This window comes from Pan troglodytes, chromosome 8 (assembly GCF_028858775.2).
Source record: "Pan troglodytes isolate AG18354 chromosome 8, NHGRI_mPanTro3-v2.0_pri, whole genome shotgun sequence".
Taxonomy (NCBI): domain Eukaryota; kingdom Metazoa; phylum Chordata; class Mammalia; order Primates; family Hominidae; genus Pan; species Pan troglodytes.
In genome coordinates this window covers 97378277-97402815 of record NC_072406.2, presented here as the reverse complement: position 1 = coordinate 97402815, position 24539 = coordinate 97378277, and the positions used below count along the sequence as shown (strand labels likewise).

General features: G+C 39.5%; 1 long non-coding RNA gene across 2 annotated transcripts; it reads left to right on the top strand.

The window, feature by feature from the left end:
• The first annotated feature begins 18637 nt into the window (after nt 1-18637).
• LOC104008233 (uncharacterized) lies at nt 18638-24152 on the top strand. 2 transcript variants are annotated; one of them, XR_010146743.1, is made up of 4 exons: nt 18638-18657; nt 19619-19811; nt 20641-21717; nt 23397-24152. It is a non-coding gene; the product is annotated as an uncharacterized LOC104008233 (long non-coding RNA). The 2 variants fall into 2 exon arrangements; XR_001706993.1 differs by lacking the exon at nt 18638-18657 and adding an exon at nt 18671-18867 and having other exon boundaries at nt 20641-20696.
• The last annotated feature ends 387 nt before the right edge of the window (nt 24153-24539 follow it).

Genomic DNA, 24539 nt, shown 5'->3' with positions numbered 1-24539 from the left:
AATCGTTCCAACCTCTGCCTGTTATCCAGTTCCAAAGTAGCTTTCACATTTTTGGATATCTTTTCACCAATGCCCCACTCTACTGGTAGCAATTGACTGTATTAGTCAGTTTTCATGCTGCTGATAAAGACATACCTGAGACTGGGAAGAAAAAGATATTTAATTGGCCTTACAGTTCCACATGGCAGGGGAGGCCTCAGAATCATGGTGGGAGGCGAAAGGTACTTCTTACATGGCAGTGGCAAGAGAAAAATGAGGAAGAAGGTAAAGCAGAAACCCCTGATAAACCCATCAGGTCTTCTGAGACCTATTCACTATCACAAGAATAGCATAGGAAAGACCAGCCTCCATGATTCAATTACCTCCACCTGAGTCTCTCCCACAACATGTGTGAACTCTGGGAGATACAATTCAAGTTGAGATTTGGGTGAGGACACAGCCAAACTATATCAGATGCCTTTTATTTCTTTCTCTTTTATGAGTGCTCTGGTTAGGATTTCCAGTACTATGTTGAAAAGGAGTGGTGAGAGTGGGCATCCATGCATTATTCCCATTCTCAAGGGGAGTGGTTTCAGCTTTTGCCCATTCAATATGATGTTGGCTGTGGACTTTTCACAGATGGCACTTATTATTTTGAGGTATGTTGGATTTTATCAAGAGCTTTTCCTGAATCTACTGAGATGAACATATTGTTTTTGCTTTTAATTCTCTTTATGTAGTGAATCACATTTATTAATTTGTGTATGTTGAACCAATCTTGCACCCCAGGAATAAAGCCTGCTTGATCATGGTGAATTAACTTTTTGATGTGCTGCTGGGTTTGATTTGATAGCAGTTTGTTGAGGACTTTTGTGTGTATGTTCACTGGGGATATTAGCCTGAAGTTTTCTTTCTTTGTTATGTCTCTCTCCCTGATTTTGGTATTAGGTTGATACTGGCTTCATAGAATGAGTTAGGGAGGAGATCCTCCTTCTCATTTTTTTTTTCGAATGGCTTCATCAGGAGCCATTCCAAAACTGACTAATACAGTCAATTGGTACCAGTAGAGTGGGAGATATCCGTGAATTGGTATCAATTCATCTTTGTATGACTGGTAAAATTTGGCTATGAATCCACCTGGTCCAAAGCTTTATTTGGTTGGTAGAATTTTTAAATTACTGATTCAACTTCAGAGCTTGATATTGGTTTTTTCAGAGTTTCAGTCTCTTCCTGATTCAATCTTGGGAGACTGTGTGTTTCCATTTCCTCTAGATTTACCAATTTGTGTGCATAGGGTTGTTCATAGAATTCTTGGAGGACCTTTTGTATTTCCGTGGGATCAGTTGTAATATTATCTTTGTCATTTCTAATTGTATTTATTTGGGTCTTCTCTTTTTTTTTCTTTGCTGATTTAGCTAGAGGGTCTATCAATCTTATTTATATTTTTTTGAAGAATCAACTATTGGTTTCATTGATTTTTATATAGATTTTTGCATCTCAATTTCATTAAGTTCTTCTCTAATTTTAGTTATTTCTCTTCTTCTGCTAGTTTTGGAGTTGGCTTGTTCTTTTTTTTCTTTCCTAGTTATGTTGGGTAAAAAGTTAGATTGTTAATTTGAGATCTTCCTAACTTCTTGATGAAAGCATTTAGGGCTATAAACTTTCCACTTAACCGTACTTTGGCTGCATCTCAGAGATTTTGGTAAGTTGTGTCCCTATTTTTATTAATTTCAAATATTTTTTATTTTTGCCTTAATTTAATGTTCACTTTGGAGTTATTCAGGAGAAACTTGTGAATTTGCATGTATTTCTGTAGTTTTGAGGCATTGTCTTGACATTGATTTCTATTTTTATTGCACTGTGGTCCAAGAGCATGCTTGGTATAATTTTTTAAATTTATTGATACTTGCTTTATGACTGAACATGTAATTGAACCTAGAATATGCTCAGTGTGTAGATGAGAAGAGTGTATATTCTGTGAGTGTTGGGTGGAGTGTTCTCTGGATGTCTATTAGATCCAATTGCTGAAATGTCAGGTTTAAGTCCAGAGTTTGTTAGTTTTCTGCCTTTAATCATCTACCTAATTCTGTCAATGGGGAGCTTAAGTCTCCTACTCTTATTATGTGGTTATCTAAGTCTTTTCACAGGCCAAAAATAACTTGCTTTATGAATCTGGATGCTCCAATTTGGGTGCAATATATATTTAGGTTAGTTAAGGTTTCTTGTTGGATTGTACCCTTTATCATTATATAATGCCCTTCTTTGTCTTTCTTAATTTTTACTGGTTTAAAGTCTGTTTTATCTGATAAAAGAATAGCAACTCCTGTTCTTTAATGTTTTCTGTTTGCACAGTAGATCTCTCTCCATTCTTCCTTTTGAGTCTGTAGGTTTTATTACATGTGAGTTGGGTTTCTTGAAGACAATAAATGATTGGGTCTTGTATTTTTATTCAGCCTGCCACTCTGTCTTTTAAGTGGGGCATTTAGTTCATTTACATTCAAAGTTAGTATGGATAAGTATGTTTTTGATTTTGTCTTCATGTTGTTAGCTGGTTGTTATATAGACTTGATTGCATAGTTGCTTTATAGTCCCTGTGGGCTATGAGCTTAGGTGTGACTTTATGATAGCAGGTGTCATTCTTTTGATTTCATGTTTAGCCACTTCCTTAAGGACCTCTTGTAAGTCTGGTCTAGTTGAAATGTACTCCCTCAACATTTGCTTGTCAAAAAAAGATTTTATTTCTCCTTCACTTATGAAGCTAAGTTTGGCAAAATATAAAATTCTTGGTTGGAATTTCTTTTCTTTAAGGACACTGAAAATAGGCTCCCAATCTCTTCTGGCTTATAAGATTTCTGCAGAGAGAGCTGCTGAGATATCTGCTGCTAGCCTGATTGTGTTCTCTCTGTATGTGACTTAACCCTTTTCTCTAGTTGTCTTTATGATTTTTTCTTTTGAATTGATCTTGGTGAATCTGATGACTGTGTGCCTCAGGGATGGTCATCTTGTATAGTATCTAGCTAGGATTTTCTGTATTTGTTGGATTTGCATGCCAACATCTCTAGAGAGATTAGAAAATTTTTTGTGTACTATATCTTCAAATATATTTTCCAAGTTGCTCATTATTTCTCTATCTCTCACAGGAATGCCAATGAGTCATAGATTTGCTCTCTTTACATAAGTCTGCATTTCTTGGAGTTTTCTTTCATTGTTATTAATTCTTTTTTCTTTATTTTTGTCTGACTGAGTTGATGCAAAGAGCAAGTACTCGAGCTCTGAGATTATTTCCTCCACTTGGTTTATTCTGTTACTAATACTTGTGATTGTATCATGAAAATCTTGTAGGGATTTTTTCATCTCTACAAGTCCAATTTCATTCTTTCTTAACATTTCTTCTTTCAGCTATTTCATCTTTCAGCTCCTGGATCATTTCACTGGATTCTTTTGATTCCTTGGATTGGGTTTCAATTTTCTCCTGAATCTCAATGAATTTTTTTTGCAATTCACATTTTGAATTCTATGTCTGTCATTTCAGTCATTTCAAACTAATAAAGAACCATTGCTTTGGAGCTTGTGTGATCATTTAGAGGTAAGGGGACACTCTGGCTTTTTGAATTGCCAGAGTTCTTGTGCTGATTCTTTCACATCTGGAAGGGTTGATATTCCTTTAATTATGATGTAATTTGAGTATAGTCAATTGGCTTCACTTCTGGATGCTTTCAAAGGGCTATGGCTCTGTATAGAATCTTTATGTGTAGGTGAATTGTTGCACTTGGTTTCATAGGTGTGTATTATTAGTGGGATAAATTTTTGGTACTAAAGTTTGGGCTCTGATAGAGTAAATGGTAATTAAGGGTACCATTTACTGGTATATTAACCTGTAGCTAGGTTAATACACAGCCACGGGGCTCTTTTGTACTTCCTTGTGTTTGCAGGCATGCTCTGCAGTGGATGGGGAAAGAGAGATGGCCCCTTCATCCAGGTCTGCTCCTCCTATCACTGCCACTGCACTCACATTTTTTTTGGTAAGGTGTTTTGGGCTGCAGGAACCCCTTGGGCAGAAGCTGTGGCAAGGAGATATACCACACCTTCTCTGAACAGGTCCTGTGGAGGGAGGCACATCCTGCTCCTGCCCTGGCCTAGGGACCCATGCATTTCATCCCTCTAAGTGCTCTGAGAATGGGGGCTCCTCCCCCACTTGATTGACAGCCACAGATCTCAACTCTACACTTCCAAGCTGTACACTGCTGCCCTCGGGGCTCCCGGACATTCCATTGCTCAAGTTTAGGTTCTGGCTATGCTGGGGGATTTAATGTGCTCCTGGGTCACTGGGAAAATACCTAGATGCAACAACACACTCAGGCTTGACTGCAGGAGCTGTGCTGTGCACCCATTTCTACAGGGTGGCTTGGTATGGACCCTGGGAGGAGCCAGTGGGCAGGAGGGCTTGCAGAACAGATGCTCCAATGGGAAGCTGACCTTGCTCTTTCCTGGCTCAGAGGTCAGCTGAGGCCCACACCCCCTGGAGGGGAATGGGAATCCCTGGGGATTGGGCATCTATGGCCTCTTTCCTCTGGAGCTGTCCAGCACACAAAAGATATTGGTTTGCATGCCATCCAAAGGCCTGTCTCTGCCTGCTCCTTGGGGAGATCCTTTTACCAGGTCGCACATCTATGGGAGATTCAGGGTCTTCTGTAGCTAGGGTCTCTTACGTCTGCAGCGAGAATGTGCCACCCCTCAATTCCCTCACTCTCCCCTTTCCCAGGAGCCCTTAGGGGCCAGGAACTAGCCCTGGCTTTCAGGCACCCTGCACAGGATTCTCAGCTTCTTCTCTCTTCAGCCTGGGCTTCAGCTTTGCGTCTCTATCCACTCTCAGTGTTTTATCTCCAAACACCTGCCCAAATTATGATAGGTTACTTGATTATTTGGTCTCTCTTAGTGGAAGTGACACTTCCTGGCTGCATCTAATTGGCCATCTTATCCCCTCGCTCCAATACTAGGAAATGTAACACTGATAAAGCAAAAACCATTATCTAATCCTCTGTCCATTTTGAATTTTGTCACTTGTCCCAATAATGCTCTTTAAAGCAAGGGTCTACAAACTATGGCCCACCCACCCACCATCTGTTTTCAAATAAGGTTTTATTGGAACAAAACCAAACCCATTTGTTTACGTGCTGTCTATGGCTGCTTTCACACTATAATCACAGAGTTGAAAAGTTGCAACATAGACCATATGGTCCATACAGCCTAAAATATTTACTATCTGGCTCTTCACAGAACTGGTTTGCCAACCTCTGCCTTAGAGTTCTTTTATTCCAACTCCATTCAGAGTTATGCTTTGCACTTAATTGTCTGGTCCTTTAAATCTCCTTTAATCTGGATTAGTTCCTCATATTTTCTTTGTGTTTCTTATCCTTGACATATTTGAAGAGTATAGACCAATTATTTTGTAGAATTTCACTCAACTTGGTTTTTCTGATGTTTCCTCATGATTAGATTCAGGTTATGCATTTTTGGCAGGATATCATCAAAGTGATGTAGCATCTTTCATAGTATATCATATCAAGAGGCATGTGATACGGTTTTGTCCCAATAGTGATAATGTTAGTTTCAATCAGTTGGCTATGGTGGTGCCTATTAGAAAAAAAGATTTTATTTTCTGCTAAGAGACATTATTGGAAAAATTAGCAACATTCAGATATTGGCTGTATATTAGGTAAGAATAATTTATTAATATTGAATTTCCACTATTTGATAATTGCACTGTGGTTATATAAAATAACGTCTTTATTCTTGAGAAACTTGTGCAAATAATTCAGGAATTAAAGGTCATTATAATTATCCCTTATTATTAAATGATTCACACACACACACACACAGAGCAAATGTAAAAATACTATTTGGTCAGTCGAAGAAAAGAGTATGTGTATGTCCATTTTACTATTCTTAAAACTTTTGTATAGATTTAATTTTTTAAATATCAGGTTAAAATAATAATGCCATTGATACAGGAGTCAAGAAGAAATCACTTAGGCAGAGAGCAAGGGAGTCCTCATTAAGGCTTTTCTTTTTAATGAAAAGCAGCCCCACATCATTTTCTAACAAAGCGCAGCCTGTGAAGTTCAGCTGCAGACATAGACAAGCAAGCTGGGAGCTTGCACGGGTGAATGCAGGCAGGAACTAAGGACTAGACATGTTCAAAACGGTGGCTCCATTATGTAAACCTCATAACTGATCCAACCAATCTATGAGCCCTATTTAAATTAGACACTGCCTCCTCAAAGTGGACTATAAAACTCCGCACATTCGTCGCCAGCCGGTATTTTCCACTGGGAGACAGACCCCTTCCTCTATAGAGGAACCTGTTTTCTCCGTCTCTTCTCTTCTACCTGTTAAACCTCAGCTCCTAAACTCCTCACATATGTCCGTGTCCTAAATTTTTCTGGCGCACAACAACAAACCCCAGGGATATACCCTAGACAACATAGCTGCTTCAATATTGTATCATCTGGTACACAAGAGAAAATAGAGTGGGCAGAAGGAAGGTAAAATAAGTGAGGTTGAGCGTGGAGACCATCATTCTCTTGGTGCTGCAAGGGGTATTTGTAGTGACTGTATTATATAACAAGGGAGTTTCTAAAGGGAAAAACCCAGGCCATTTTTACATTCCCAGACCATGACATTTACCCACATACTGGATCAAATTGATTTTTATTTAATTGGATGAAATAACTTAACAAAGTTATTAATTTACCTATGAAAGCTACTACTTCCAAAGCAGTTGAAAAAAAATATCAAGAATGAAAAGAAAAAGAAAAATACAACAAAGAATTACAAGAGAATTGAAGTAAATCAAAACATTTAAGCTGTAAAAATAACGTAAATTATTAAAGGTGATGTCTCACACATGTTCAAAACACAAACGCAAATTAGAATAAAAGCTATTTGCAGACAGGCTTGAAACAGAAAATTCAGAGGGAAGAGCAGAAGTAGATAAGACAAATGGAATGCAGAAAGCAGATGCAGCAGGATTAACCTCAGACAAACGAGAATGTACGGGCAAAGGTCTACACACATACTGAGTATACTTCATATTTTAACGGAATAATTCACAACAGAGCTATAACATTTATGAACTGAATGATAAATCACTGAATAATATTTTAAAAACTATTAGAAGATGAAAGGGAAATTGATAATAACATAATTATAGTGACGGTCCAAAACAAATTTCTGTCTTTGACACATTGAGAACAATTTCTTTAAATTATATGGAGGACTTCCTTAATTAATGTTTCATTAATATACGTATATCAAATATACACTTATGGAAAAGACATTTTTGATGCCAACAGTATATTTACACAGGTAAATCATAACCAATACTAAAAAAGAATCTCACTAACTCAGGAGTAGAAATTCTGTCAAAATTGACAAATTATAATGCAAACAAACCAAATACTTAATACTAAATAAACATTTTGATAAAATAACCACTTAATAATTATAAGTATAAAGATGATTAACATATTTAAAACTAAATAACAGAAAATTCACCAAAAGTCTCCAAACATTTTTTAACTCTTGATTAAAGCAGAGAACAAAGTTATCTTTAAATATTTTTTTCAAAGTTAGTGGCAAGCTAGCACTATAGCTAAAAAATTATCTCACACAAAGCTATATTCAAGAAATTCACATGCTTAATTATTTAGTATTATTAAATAAGAAGAAACTAATGAAACAAATTTTTAATTCTAGAAACAAGAATGTAACAACAAAAACTTCCTAGAAAAACGTAGGAAACATAACGAAAATAAAGACAAGACTTAGTGAATTAGAATAAGATGAAATAAAACTGAGCATTCTGATACCTGATTCTTAGAAAAGAACAATAATACGGATATGTCTCTAGTAGTAGTAAAAATGACAAAAATAAAAACCCCAAAATATATAACATTATATATGTAAAATAGGATATACCCACAGATGTAAGAATAAGTGAAACAATTCCAATGGAACTACAGAATTGAATACATCATTTCAAGCTTGATAACATACAATTGTTGGTGCATGAAAAATTTTCTAAAAAAATACAGATTACCAAGATCTATTTTTAAAAAAACTTAGAAGAGGAAAAAGATTATTAGCTGTGACGGGAAATGATAAAAATTGTCAAAGAACCACCTCAAAAATAAGTGTTCAAGCTAGATTGTTCTTTGAAAGAATTTTATCCAATGCTATTTGAGCTATCAAAGAATAAGAGGCTAATGCAAACTTCAATGAACTATATGAAACTAGCATCAAACTGATGCAAAACTTTGGGACCATTAAGCTATAAAACATATAATAACCAATGTAGAAAACTATAATAACAAGTAATAAAGGGAAGCCCAGATATTCAACAAGGTTTCTAGATAATATATATGATAGAAATCTTTTTTAATCACAAGATGAAAAGATTGCCTGTTTTTAAAATTAAGCAATTGGTAAGTCACTGGAGAAAAATGTAATTTAAGTGCTCACTCTACTATATACACAATAATTTTGGAATTACAGTTAAGTGATAAAAGCATGAACAAAATTAAATAATGGCAAATATATGTTAATTATTAGCTTCTGAAAACCTTCTAAGAATGTCATCAAAAGCAGTATCCATTAAGAAAAAAGTTAATAGATTTTACAAAACAAAATTGAAAAGTTATATGGAAAAAATTTACTAGAAATTTATTGTAGAAGCAGAAAACTGAGGACAATACATAAGACATACAGAATCTGTCTTTGATATGGCTTGGGTTTGTGTCCCTCCCTATATCTCATGTTCAATTATAATCCCAGTGTTGAAGGGGGGGCCTGGTGGGAGGTGATTGCATCATGGGGACAATCCCCATTGCTGTTCTGGGGATACTGAGTGAGTTCTCAGGAGATCTGGTTGTTTAAAAGTGTGTAGCACCTCTGCCTGCTCTCTCTTCCTCCTGCCTGGCCATGTAAGACGTGACACCTTCCTCCTTCTGCCATGATTGAAAGCTTCCTGAGACCTCCCCAGTCATGCTTCCTGTACAACCTGTGGAACCATGAGCCATTTAAATCTCTTTTCTTTATTAATTACCCAGTCTCTGGTAGTTCTTTATAGCAGTGTGAGAATGGACTAATGTGGTCTTTAATCTTAAAATTTAACTCATAAGTTAATAAGTAAAAGAATAAAAAATAACCCAGCAAATCTACTTTTATGTATATATGACAGGTAAATAATTAGAAATAGGTGCTTAGATAAATTTGTTAAAATTTCTTCCATGAAATATTATTTATGAACTCCCAAATTGGGAGAGGGGAGATTAAACATCTGAAAATAAACTGTATTTAAATTATGGTACATGAATATGATATAATAAAAGGCAACCATTAAGCATATCATCACATTTTAAATATCATATATAATAAACAAATGTGATTCATATATTAATAGAAAAATATGATTACCATTATATGGTTACTAGTATACTAGTTCTTAAGGAGTGATGCTCACAATCTAATGCTACATTTTTTTAAATTATGAATCATCATATTTGGTACGTTTTCATCTTTTAAGAAAAGCAGCTTTGTTAAAAAAAAGTTTCAGATGGATTTGCACAAAATTTTATCAGCAATTTATTTGGAGATAGGTGAATTTTCATTTTCTTTCTGTGCCTTGGCCTTTACAATTGCACTTTAACATGCCTCAGAATCCTCCACTCATCCTGTAGAGCATGGCAACCCTACTAGGTGCCAGGCCTTAGGGATGCTGATGATACAGCACTTAGCAAGACAAACATGCTCCTTTGTCCTAGTGGGCTTACATTATGGTGGGGTGGTAGCCAATGAACAAATAAGTTAATAAGTCAGTAAGGCAATTACAAATAGGTATAGGTTCTATGAAGGTACAGGTGGGAAGTAACCGGGTACTGCTTAAGATAAAGTAGTCAGGATAGGTGTGCTTCTCTGAAAAGGTAATAGCAGAGATGAAACCCAGAAGATGAGACTAAACCAATCACGGATGGTGTTGGTGGAAAAGCTTTGACGCCAAGAGAGTGGTAGGTGTCAGATCTTGGGAAAGCAATGGTTAGGTGTGGTGACAAGAACAGAAAGGAGGCAAGAATGGCCAGGTAGTTCATAATGTAGTAGAGACTTAAGCCAGGACAGAACTGATGGGAAGCCTCTGGGAGTCATACCGGACGTGATTCACCCTGGAGTATATAAGAGGGCTCGTGTTGGCTTGAAGGGTATGGAAGTGAGGACGTGTTATGATCGCTCAAGACCATGCACGGGGTCAGGCAGCAGTGTAGATAAGGTGTGATCCTTCTTTAAGAAATAAAAAAAGTAAATATTCTAGAAAAAAATAAATATTCTAGAATGAGAGGTGTCTTTCTAGAATTCTTTTTTCAACTCCTCCTGGTAGTTTTTGTTCCTCCTGAATACCAGTTTTAATGGGAATATAGAAAAACTAGAAGTACTCAGAGGGAAGTGTCTGAGATGGACAAAGTATGAAAAGGAGTGACTAGGCTGAGGATGTCAGGCATGGCCTTCAGGGAAGTTCCACGAGGGACATCACCACTGACAATGGACCATGACTTAGATGAATTCTGTGCCTGGACTGGAATTGGGACAAGTGGGTGGAAGTTTCAGGAACCCAGAGTTGAGCTGTAGAAAATGAACAACTTCTAGTTAGAGTAGCTCAGAGGGGTGGAAGTAGTGGAGATGGCAGGCAGGTAAGGAAGGGAATTGGACATTTGATAGCAGTGTGAAAAGATATGTATTTCCTCCCCTTTGCTATTCTCTGAGTATTTACCATTTAGGTTATTGGAATTATCCAGGCCAAGAATGTTAGAACAATTCTTCCTTGTTTCCTACTTCTTCTCTTTCTCTATACCACTCATCCAATCTACAAGCAAACCCAGTTAGATATACACAGAATTCAGCTGCTTACCACCTATATCATAACCACTGTCACCTCATAGTCTCCCCATTGTCCTTCCTTTTTCCACCCTATCCCCTTCAGTCTACTTGTTCTCCATGTAGCAGCCTACAGAATCCTTGGAAAACCCAAGCAATGTTACCTCTTTGTTTACAGTCTTCCAGTAATTGTTTGTTTTACTGAGAATAAAATTAAAACTCCTTATATTTGGCCACATGTCTTCTACACCTCTCTCTGACTTTATCACATTCCTCTCTCCCCACAACTGCCTCCTCCAGCCACGCTGGTCCCTTAAGACCCATGCCCTCCCCTTTTTCAGATCTCTGCTCAACAGGAAAGCCTTCTTGGCTGCCTTCCATGAAAACACGCCCCCGCCTTGTCCAGGTGAGCTCCATGAGGGCAGTGGCTGCTCTGGTTCATAGCTGTGTCTTCAGAGCCTGCAGCATTACCTGACCTAAAGCAATTATTTATAAATGATGGTGACATAAATGAGCTAATTGAAAACATTTTAGGAGTAACAAAACACAGAGATGCTGAGGAAGCCAACACACATTAAGGAAAAAGTCATAGACGAGAGGAGGAGACAGACAAGTGAGAGGGGAGGCTGGGGAGCAGCGGGGCTTGGTGTCCCCTAACATGAATGCCTGCCTCGTGCTGAGTGGTGTCTCATCAACCTTCCCACCTCCATGATGGGGGAATGTGGTCTTCAGCCCAAAGGGGGATATAGGGGACTATGGTAGGGTTTTTTTAGGGGCTTGACACAGTCAGTTTTTTTTTTTTATAAGGATAGTGCCAAGTGTTTCATGGAGTTGGTAGGGCAATGGGTGAGACAGGAGGCTGCTGTAATATACCCTGTGAGAAAAGGCTCTTGCTTGAACTTAAACCATCTATCAGTGTGGATGGAGATAAAGAAATGGCTTTTAGAGAGAGGTAGGAGGAAGAACCCTAGAATTCAGTAATGCAAAACCATAAATCAAGCATAATCTTGAGAGGCAGATATTATTCCCAGAAGCCATCTCACCTTATCTGCTATAGTCGTTTCTGTTTATGGCTTTCAATGAAAGCAATTAGAAATACCTTCAGAATGTCTTCTTCATGAAAACTAAGGTTGTCAATCTGCACACTCTGGAGAATAGATGTGACTCTGACAACTCTCAACCCTGTATTCAGTTGCCAGCTCATACTGCACAATGAATAACAAAACACTACAAGTAAGGACCCAGCCTCTTATAGCTCAGTGCCCTGAGCCCCAGAGAAAGAAATAGATACTTTGAACATATTTTATTGTAGCACCCATTTGTGGGCATGGTAACAATTTTGTTAAAGCTTTATCCCAGCATACTTAAAATCTAAACCTGTTGTCAGACTGAATTGAAACTCCCCTTTCTCCTCCTCATTATCATTTTTTCACCCTGCTAGTACCACATGCAGCCAGATCCCTGGTTCCCAAGGATCCTGCTTAACTCCAAATTCAGGACTGCCTGCCTTGACTTCTCTGCCCAGAGAAACTGTCTAAGTCAGCGAGACCTTGACTTTTACATAGAGAATTCGAGTCTGGGCAAATCTAACATTGGAGCAACAACTACACGAAGGGGAAACATTGCAAAATGTAAGAGGGATTTTTTTTTCGGGGGTTGGCAGTAGATCCTGGGGAATGTGATTTAAAACAAACAAACAAAAACAAAATCTGTGTTAAGTTGAACTCGTGAGTGAAAAGGGAAAATAAACATCACAGGATCAGAGAAACACAAAGTCCACAGAGGACCAGGTTGAGCCTGTATACCCAATAGAAGCAATTCCACTTTTTTAGCCTCTAACTTGGCATTGAAAAAGACTGGGTTAAGCTAAACAGGGGGTCTACTGCTTCAATATCTCTACATAGGATTGCATTGGAGGGAGATTGGGCCTCTGAAACCAGTGCCTTTTGATACCTCGGAGACTGGCAGAGCACAGTAGACACAAGAAAAGCAGCCAGTTTCAGTAGGATGGGTGCTCTATGATGGAACCTTCAACAGGAAGTCAACTGGTGGTAAGATGTCAGAAGCCAGAAATCTGTGAGCATCATGCAAACATTCTCTCCACATGCATTTATTCATGCAACAACCCCCTCATCTGCATTCACTACTGTGCAGAAATATGGGAAATAGAGGGTCATCTTTCTGCTGCCTCTGTTTTCTGTCTAGAGGAGGATGTGACACAGTTATACAAGCAACCCCTTAGGAGATGCTATTATTCATACCAAAGACCAGAAAGAGCCCTTTACTGTCTTCTGCAGCCGTCCATTGCGGGTTGCTTTCTTTTTTGATATGAAAAGCAATTAGCCACGACCAGCGACAGGGCACCATGATGCTGCTTTGATTTGATAGCAAGAGCTCAATGTACTGCTTATCTACACTTTATTTCCTTGCTTTTGAATTCACGGGTCATAATAAAGCATTGCATGTCCACAGACCTGCACAAAGAATTAATTAAGAGGAGCCTTTTAATGTAGAAAGCAGCTTACTGAGATAATGGAAAAGGCTTTGGTAAAACTTGGCTTAATTGGAATTTCAAGCAATTCCTGGCTTGTCATACCAGGGATTTTTACTGTTATAGACTGGATGAGCAAGCTGTTTAAAGAGCTTATGGGCAGAACTGGATTCAGAGGTCTCGGCAGAGATGGATTTGGCTCAAACAATTGGGGCTGCCTCAGAAAACGGCAAGGAGGGGGCTTAGACTTGCTCTCTTGTCACTGCATGGACTTGCAAGGCTTATAAATCTCTATTATCCCAAATAACTCAGAAACTAGGGGATAAACTGGAGGGTCAAGTTCCAGGACAGCAAACTTGCTGCTTATTTCTAGATACAAATAGGGAATGAGATAAAGAGGGAACAAATTAAGAATATGGACTTTGATGTTTGAGAGGCATGGATTCATGCCCCAGTTCTACTATGTACTTCCTGAAAAATTGTAGATAATAATACTGTCCTCACAGGAGCAGTGTGAATATTAACTGTTAATAGAGCATGTTAAGTGCATAGTGCTCTGCTGCAATGTGCAGGATTCTCTGTGTAGGACACATCAGTGGACAAGACACAGACACATCCTTAGAGAAGTTTATAATGGGACATAGATGGCAGACAAATTATACTGGCTGGGATGAAGCCTTTTCCATTTGAATCACGGTACATTAACTGAGCAACTGGAAGACAAAGCCAATTGAAATGAATGCCTTTCAAGGGCATAAAAGAGCTTCAGGGAAGAAGAAAATGGCTCTGTCTCTTCGTGGGCTGGCTAACGGTGGGAAGAGGCATAAAAAGATGACTGAGAGTTTAGCAATTTAGCCATGGCTTCCTTGTCTCACTGCCCCACCATACAGCTCTAGGGCTTTCTCCCTGGGTCCAAATGCTGCTGCTGCTCATCATAAGCACCTGTGCATGAAATTCAGTGGGGCCTTCTGAAGGGCTGTTTGTCTGAAAATTAGCTTGATTCACATCTGAATTACCAATGATTACCAATGATTAGTTGATTACAACTTGACATAAGCTTCAATTGCTATAAAGTGCTATATGTCACCCTAAAATATATTCTACTGGAGGCAAATTCTATCTACTTCTTGTTGTTGCATTGGAGCTGAACTCAGATTGTCTTAGTATATATTGTGGACGGCTTTGGGGAACATGCACTTATTCTTCTCCTGTGATGTTTATTCTACCCATTAGATTAAGGAGTGCAAAGAGCAATTTCTCCTCTCCAAGATAAGAGCAGGAGTCTTTTCAGGGGTGCCAATTTCTGTGGTAAAAATGTTGTTTCTTCTCTGGCAGTAACAAAGAGGATAGAACTGAATCAGGGGCATTCTCCTAAAGCTTTCTTCAACTTAGCAAATACGTATGTATATCTTGGAAAATAAGCAGCCTTAAGTAAGACCCGAGAGGTGAGAAAAGATCCAGAATAATATGGATTTGCTGGGGAAACAAAAAGTATTCTAAATAAAGTGGCAGAAAGCTTCCCCAGTACCACAGAAATCTCCAGAATGGGCTTCTCCGAAGAGGCTAAATCATGGCAGTTTATGTGAAGGAAAATAGACCCATATCTGTTATTCTCCTCACTATATGCTGTGTAAGTGCTCAATATGAGTCTATTACTATTGGAAGCTTTCATGTTTGTCCTCTAATTTTATCTGCACAATAAGCCTGAAAGGCATTTGTTTTTATTTGCATTACAGATTAGGCTACCGAGGGTAAGAGAAGGCAGCCTGGGAAAATTACTCTTATAAAGTAGCATTCCAGAAACAGTGGAGTAAAAATCTCTTAGTAATAGGAGAAATCTTGTATTCTACACTCTTAATTGTTTCTGGAATGCTATTTTGCCTTCACTTTGCAATGACCTGGAGCAGTTTTCTGGTGGTTCTATTCTAAAACTCCTACCAGTGTCCCTACCCTAGCAGCAGGGAACTCTGAAGACCTTCCCACTCCACACCAGGAGTTCCCAAAGATGAGTGTGCCTCAGAGTCACCTGGAAGGCTTGATAAACACATATTGATAGGCCTCACTCCCGATTTACTATGTCTGGGTGTGGCAAGAACATTTACATTATTTTTTATTGAGATAGACTTTACATATTAAAAAGTTCAACCATTTTAAGTGTACAATTCAGTAATTTTTAAAAATTTTACCTATTTGTACAACCATCAATGCAGTCTATTTTTGTAACATTTCCATCACACCAGGAAGAACCTTTGTACCTATGAAGTCACTCCCAGTTCCCACTCCTAGTCCCCAGCAACCATTAATTTACTTTCTGTGTCTATAGATTTCCCTGTTCTGGAATCACACAACATATGATCCTTTTCATTGACCTTCTTTTTAGTTAGCATAGTGTTTTTGAGATCTGTTCATGTTGTAGTATGTATCAGTATTTCACTCAATTTTATTGCTGAATAATATTTCAGTCATTGTGTAGGCCACAATTTGTGTATCTATTTACTGAGAATTTGTATTTCTGACAAGTTTTCAGTTGATGCTGAAGCTGCTATTCTGGTGATTACATTTTGGGAACACTTTGTGGTCCACGCCAACAGTTCTCAGCCTTGGCTATGTGTTGGAATTTCCAGAAGAGATTTTACAAAATGCCATGCCTGGGCCTCATCCATAGTTTGATTTAAATGGTCTGAGACAGGGCTCAGGAATGGACCCTTTATCAAATTCCACAGGTAATTGAAATGTACAGCTGAGGTTGAGAACTGTGTCTCTATACCCTTGCTACTCAATGTGTGCTCTATGGACCAGCAGCAGCAGTGCTTAGCCTGGGAGCTTGTTATAATCTCTGAATCTCAGACCCGTCCCCAAACTTCTTGAATCAGGTTCAGTATTTTAACTGAATCTGGTTGATTAATCCCTGGTTGATTCTCAGATGCATGTAGATTTGAGAAACGCTGCCTCACAGCACCATAAAATGCCAAGGAGAAGAAAACAGGAACAAAAGGAAAATTTCACTTTCAGAATGAACTGTGATGATAACCAAAAAATGGGCTGCTGATGAACAGGTGGTTCCTTTCATTTGAACTGCCGAGATTAGCTCTTGCATTGATTAAATCGTGGGATAATTTCTGACCTTCTCAGTCCCTGTGGCTATAGATGAATGTAGTGAAGGGAGCTGGATTAAACTGCCTGCTCTAAATAAATCTCACTCCCTTTCCAGGGAGTATGGATGGGACACACTAATGAGTTTCAACTGTGCTCATCCTAATAAGAACATGCTGGGAGTCCTCTAACAACAATTGCTTGAATTGCTAGAGCTGTTTGGATTCCATGGGACCTCAACATCTTGTTCAGATTAATTAATCCACTTGAGTATGACCATTTTTGGGAGGGTGAACCTCCTTAGATCTCAGCACGAATAGGTAGGTATTAGGGAATAGAAATCAAGCCATAGAGTATGTCTGGAGGAACTTGGTATACTAAGGAGGACAGAAGCTCAAAGAGGCACTTAATGCTCAGAGTGATGATAATGATAATGGAAGTCCCAGAAAGACAGACCCAAACCCACATTTGGATGGAAGAGTATAATCAGGGGAGGCTCCCTGGAGAAGGTGATTGTTAGGATAATGTTGAAAAAATCCACAATAATTTACCAGGGTAGCGGGATGGGATGTGAAAGTACGAGAGAAAACTAAGCAGGCAGAGGGAATAAGTAGGACAAAGGCCCATAAACATTAAAATACTTGAAATCCTGATGCTTTTTTAGATCCAGGGTTTGTAAAAAATTGCTTTGCCTATAGAAGCTCAAATTATTATCTTTTGTGGAAGATCAGGAGAGGGATATATGATTAGTTTTGCGCATGAAGCCAGAAGTACTTTCAATGCAGACAGAGACCTCAAACCTCAAACTCAGCTATGTTTTTAACAAAGAAATGACTGCACTTCTTTGAGCCTGTGGGTCCTGGCACATGAAGATATGTTTAGGGTCTTTCTCCATCTTCTCACCCAGGGTGGGAAATCTGACAGCTCCTCTCTGGAGCCTTGTGACATGGGGGTACCCAAGAACTTGTTGGGGAGGAAGCTGACAACCAGACAAGTGGACAGTCCATCGCTCAGGACACAAACAGATCCAATAGGCCAAAGGAGACTAGGAAAGTAACTTAGGTCTTGACCTCTGTGAAATCAGAGATGTAGATAGAAACTTGCGTTCAAATCAGAGCCTAGAAACTCACCAACTGTATGAAAAGAGTGTGGGTAAAATGTCAAACACAGGGTCAAATTTGATATAGATGATCAATCAATGCCAATTACCTTCCCTGCCATAATCTGGGAATCAAACCCAGGTTCCAATTATCACTTATACTATTCACCTCCCTTTTATTGTCCCTTAAATTTACAGTCTTTATCTGTACAGCCAGAGCCACTCCTGACTGTAGATCCATGAGACAGCCAACTAAAGAATTTAAATTTCCCATCTCTACCTCCCTTCCTCTCTCTTCCTCCTTTCCTTTATCCTTCCTCCTTCCCTCTCTCACTTTCTTCCTTCTTTTCTTCCTCTCTCCCTCCCTCCTTCCTTCCTTCTTCCTCCCTTCCTTCTTTCTTCTTTTCTGATTTGTTTTCTTTCTTCCCTTCTTTCTCCCTCCCTCTCTTCCAAATTAAATGAACCCTGCTGCAACTGCTTGAATACTAAGGGCTTAAACACATCCAGAACAAGTGGAAGAAATTAACATTCAAGGGATTATCTCATTTCAATCCTTGAAATAACTCCATAAACTAGATAATAATATCCTATCCACATTTTACACTTTTAGAAATATTGAGGCAAGTAATCTTGCCCAAGACCGCTCAGCCAGTCAGTGGTGGAGCTGGTGTGTCTAAATTTATTTACCCTGGATTCCGCTGCCTGACAATGGAACTGTTGCATGTGCCAGTGGCTCAGCAGACACTGGAGGGACATATGTTCCCGGATGCCCCATAGCAATGGCATTGGGGTCACCACCTTCAGAAATAGACTATGATGATCTGGGAGCAGTCCTGGGATTGTGAATGTTGCTGTGAATATGAGTGGATATGAATCACCCCAACTTATAAGGTCTGTGACCACAGGCCCAGGTAGCTGAGATGCTGCTCTGAGAGGGGGGCTCACCTGATGTTTCCATGTGTCTCAGTTAAAATCCATACTGTATTGTGAGGTCACACAGGAATGAGATCCACAGAAGGGCATATGAATCACAGCTGCAGAACAATTCCATTTTGTTGGATACTAGTCGGCAATTTAGCTTGAAAAAAACTATGCTTATGAAAGGATTGGATGAGTCCATTTTGGGCAGCCTGCAGTGTAGCAGGATATTTCTTGTCCTTAATTACTCTGTCCTCTGGTGGGAACAGAAAATACAGTTAATCCATCCCATTCTGTCCTCAGAGCAGAAACTCCCCTTGATTATTTCAACTTTTAAAATACTCATTGTGTTTGAATGAATGTGATTGTTTGATTGTTGTTTTTAATTTGTAAATTAATATAATTAACAAAGAAATCCTAACTGAAGTGTGGGATTACATTTATTTGGCATCTACTCCATTAATGTCTAGCATCTAAAAAGCATTGTTAATCATATGAACACTGTTAATTATCTCAACATGTTTAATTGCTGTTTTCTTAAATAACTAGTAGGCCATATGTAAATGATCTTTCATGCATTAACACTTCATTTTGTGAAAAAGTAAAACACAAAAGCAGGTTGCATGAAACATTAAACCAAACATGATCTCTGGGCCATTCGTGGAGTATTAGGAAAATGGGAAACCGAGATAATGGTTCCCCCTTACCATGCCAACCTCATACCTCAGTGTCCCAGAGGGGCAAACATAGCTACACTTGGAAATATTATAGAAATGTCAAAAGAACAGCAGATCTGCAGTGTAAATTGTGAAACATATGTTAGAATTCTATTTTTCCTGCGACTGTAAACTTTATAATTTTTTATCAAGCTAGGAAACAAAAGTCATAATATCTAACATTTAGGAACATTTGCTATATTCCAAGCACTGTGCAAGGGCTGGGTGGTTTTCTTTTTTCATTTCATTCTATAGTGGTCCTATTGTGTAGAAAATATGATTATCATCTCAATTTGTAAATTCAGGGAAAAAATTAGGTAGCTTGCCCAAGACCACACTCCTAGTGTGGTGGCCATTAGGGATGCTGGTCTAGTATTTCCTATTTCCTCCTTCCAGGTGGGATTGAACAGCAGCCTCTTTTAGTGGGCTTTCTTTACAAAACCCAACGACTCTACCTCTCTGTTTGCTAAGCATGTGAACTTATCATCTAATGGGGAATGCAAGACTCACTCTCCAGTAAACCTAGAAAACTTAGATAACCTTGCTTCTCATCTAATGAGACAGATATATTCTTCTGTCCAGAAGACATGTTTGATGCGGGAAAATACTTCTGATTTTTTTCCTCTATAAGTGGGGAGGCATAAGGGTGAATGTAGAGGGAGGGGGAAGAGGTGTGTGTTTCTGTGTGTGTGTGTGTGTGTGTGTAGAGAAAAAAAAGTGAGGATGTGTGAGAAAGAGAGAGAGAGAGAGATGCGTAGAGGACATGAAAAGAGGACATCAGACCACTAAACATGGTCTAATCACTTAAAATTTTATATCAATTTTAAAATTTGTTGAACCTGAAAGGGCTGAAAAACATAGAAATTGAGGGAGTGAAACATAAGGTCGGGGCATGGGGGTAAGTGGGGTGTGATTTATTGGGGCCAATGCACATGGCAAATCAAGGTGAGAGAATGATTTAGCCGTGGGCAGCACAAGCCACTGCCAAAGATGTGGTTCAGTGCACAAGTTACCCAAAATGTCACGAATGACAGTAGTTGTACATTCTTGAAGGGAAAACACTACACCAATTGAGTTCCTGGAGTTTTCCTTTTTTCTTTTTTAGCTTTCCCTAATTATTGACATATTTGGCCACATTTCCATTATTTTCTTGAGATACACACAAATTGCTGGTTGTTCATGGGTTCAAATGCATATATCTAGAGAGGAAAGGACAGAGAATACACTTGAGTCTAAAGGACCTCATTCTCTCTAGAGAGATTACACTCATAAGTCCAATGTAAATTGGCTTGCATGACATGCAAATATAGGCTTCATGAGTCCAGGAAAGACTGTAGCAGGCTCTAGGCTCTAGTCTGCCCTGTTTGAAATAATGAAGAGTATTATTTGTGAATAGTTTGTTCTTCTTGAAATTCCAGGTGTGACATGGATTCCGTGCCACTGGGCTACTGTTCAACTGTCCTGAAGAAATGGTGTACGTATCACAAGTATCACAAGGGCTGCTGGGTCACTGAGTGATTGTTTCGCATTAGGTGAGACTGTTTCGAAGCCATGATGTTTCACAAGTCTCTGATTCTATATGTGCTGTTTGCTTTGGAGTGAAATTACTTCCTCATGCTTAGCACCACCATTGCCTGATTCCTGTCTGCCTGGAATGATTATCTCCATCTTCAATTTGCAAGTGAAGAAACTGAGCTATAGGGCCATGGCACTAACAGGTTCTCTGGAAAGCAGTGGCTAAGATGGAGTCAGAAATAGAAAAGCTTATTGTGGATTAATTCCTGGGGTGTGATGGCGCATACTTGTAGTCCCAGCACTTTGGGAGGCTGGGGCTGGGGCTTTGCTTGAGCCCAGGAGTTTGAGAACAGCCTGGGCAACATTGGGAGACCCTATCTTTACAAAATATACAAAAATTTAGCTGGTTGTGATAGCACACACCTGTAGTCCCAGCTACTTGGGAGGCTGAGAAGAAGGATCGTTTGAGCCTGGGAGCTCAAGGCTGCAGTGAGCCATGATCATGCCACTTCACTCCAGCCTGGGTGACAGAATATCAGGAGCCATCAGACCACCATGCAGACTTGACAAGGTCTCTGCACAGTCCCAGAAGAAACAAAGCAAAGACTGCCCACTAGAGGAGTCCCCTTTTGAAGGAAATGCGTGGACCCTTTTTTCTCTACCATGCTTAGTCATTGGCAAGGGCTGCCCTAAGAGCAGCATGACTTCAGCTTATAAGTGTGGATGAACTGTACGCCTAATAGCTAGAGGCCATCAGCTATCCACACTCTTCTCAACTGAGTAGCAAGTCCATTCTTGAAAGGGAACCTGAGAAACCTATCTCTATGTCTGCCACAGGTGGTAAACTTTTCCACTTCATGAATAGTAGCAAGTGGCAGGAACAAGATTTGAATCCAGGTGATATGATTCCAGCTCCAGTGTTCTCATCCACTGCTTACTCCAGTTGTGTCTAGCATAGAGATGCCAGAGAGAAATTACAGGTACATCCACCTCCCTTTTCTACAGAGTTCTCTGTGGCCCATCCACTCCCTGAACAGGACTTCCTACTCTCTTGGTGACCAGGACAGCTCTGCTGGTGTCTACTGCTATAAAGCCCTGGTGTGGCCTTCTCACCACTTACCCTTTTACCAGCACAGGATGGGCCCTGTACTCCCTCTAAAGGTATCCTGTTTGCTGGCAGCTCTCCTCCCTTCCCTTCTGGGTCCTCATCAACCCATTTTTCAGTCTAGATTTTTCCAGGTTAAAAACAGGATAAACAACTTTATCCTTGTTTTTATGAATATCCCAACCCATAGCCCTTCTCTCTTCATTTTGCCCTATGATAGAAGCAATCCTGTTGGGGTTGCTGATCTGCTTTTTCATCCTACCTCCTCTCTCAGTAAATTCAAGGGATATTGTCTATAGGATTGGTCTGAGGAAAACACCTGTGCCTACAGAATCACATCAAATGTCAAACCTTCTAGGGGCCCCGGGTTCCCGCATCTTCCCTGTTAAGGTGGAAGGTTTACATCAGAGTCTTACCAACCATGAGTTTTAACTCCACAGTGACAGGGGCCATGGCCTTTCCCCAAAACACCTATTAAACTCTTTCACAAATAGAATCCTCAGTGGCTGAACATATCAGAGTCTTACATAGATCAACATATCAGAGTCTCTTCTTGGATAGATGTACAGAATAGCAATCACCTTGCAACCATGGCTACATTATAAATGAGCTTTCCAAAGGGGCATCAAACAGAGGAAGAGAGATGGAGAGAAATTTTGAGGAGATTTGCTTTGTCCCCCACCTTTATTGCGTACTGAATCTTTCCTGGGTGAGGATGAGATTCTACTCAGCTGTTCTCCTAAGGAGTCAGCTGTCAGTGTATTAATGTGATCCCTGTTGCAACCCCAAGTGAATAATGATAACCTGGCAGACACGCAATTATGCATTGACAATTTTAGAGCTGCCTCTGCCAGCCCCATCCTCCCCAGCAACTCACAGCTTTCAAGCCTCAGCCCCACATGATTTCTAAATCAATCATAGCCCAGGCAGGGGACAGCCAGCCCACAGGTTTGTGAATCTTGCTTCTGTAGGGTCAGTGTGGACATGATGAGGTTGAACCTTGGATAGTCCGTCCCCTTCCCCAAATGGCACCAACGTATCACTGAGGCTGTTTGCAATATGATACTGTTTTTCCCAAATGTTTTGACATTGAGGCTACATCTGCAGCAATAACCCAATGGAAGACGTAGCTAAAGAGATGATAACATGCCACCTGGGAAAGGAAGCAGCATCAAAAATCTAATTTCCATGAACAAATTTCCGCAACACTCATTGATGGGCCAATCATATTCACCTAAATCTTTAACTGAGCATTTACAAACTATGATTCCATTAGATTTTAAATAAGACTATTCTTGCAAATGTGTTTTTATAGAAAAACTCATAAGAACAACCTAATATTGTATCTAGTGTGAGAATTTTTTTAAAAGATAATTTTAAGCTACAGAACTAACATAAGCTATACCTCTATTTTTCCTGGTGAATATTATGAAACAAAAAGATTTTAAAGCCCTGGTAGACATTAAGATAAAACCCAAACTTAAAATTTGGGTTGTGTGCCAATTTAAATTTAATCTTCTAGTTATATTTAATTATTCTGTTCCTTTTATTCAGGGGTGTTGTCTCCATGTCTTCTGTGAAGGGCACTCTCTTAGCCTAATGCCTCCTCAGGGACCTTGAACTTTGATCTCTGAACTGCGTCCTCCCAGGGCCCAGAGGGAAGATCAATCACTCAGGCATCTCCCAGGACACCAGGTCAAGTGGCAGAGGTTCATCCTCTGGGATTCTTTGTCCTCTGTAACATCGATTGTCAACTTGGCAAAGCCAGCTTGACAAAACCAGAGTCTTTGTGTACAATCCATAGACAGCACTGGGAAGAGCAAACCATGAGAGGCCAGCACTAAACCCTCAGGGTAGCTAAAGAGGAAGCATGGTAAGACCTCATTCTGCAGCAGAAAAAAACAAACAATCTGCTCTACATGTACCCAGCATCATGTGAACATGAACCAGTTGAGTAACACCTGGGCCTCTGTTCGCTCATCTGTAAATGGGCTGGTTGCCCCTTCTTGCAATGGACAAGCCTGCATCCGCAGAGTTCTAGTCCTGTGTCTTGTGTCCTTGCCACATCCTCCTCTGGGAGCACTCCGCAAAAGCTCAGTTATTGTTAGCCCCCTTCTCTCAACCTCCCCAATCATTGCACACTCATAGACAAAGGACAATCTGATCTTCATGTGACCAAGATAAAATTTGATGGGAGATCAGCAAGACATAAAGGAAGGTTCTTAAATGACATATTTATCCCAACATTGTTCTGGGAAGAAAAGTATCCATTGTAAAAACTAAACATGTCTGATTAAATGATAAATGCAGGAAGGTCACAGTGGAACAGTCACTATGCCAAAGATTCTCAGATTATCAAAGCCCTGTCAGGCCACTTCAGAAAAGGGGATTCCCAATATGAGTTCACAATACTTTGACATCTGAAGAGGTCCGTTAGCCTAAGGCAAAGGAACTGCAATGTGCCAGCCTAAATGTTCTGCTTCTCACTCTCACAGGAAGAAGGAAAACTGGAAAATGGGAATCTGCAGATGCGGAGAGCGGAGAATTTCCTAAGTATTCTGGGGATACTAGTAGGAGTTAGAGGAGAGAGTATGTATTTTGTAGCCAAATAGAAGTTTGGGACATGCTGGATTAAGAACATTGCTAGACTTTTGGTATATGACATATCATTTATTCCTTATCTCAACACTTCAAATT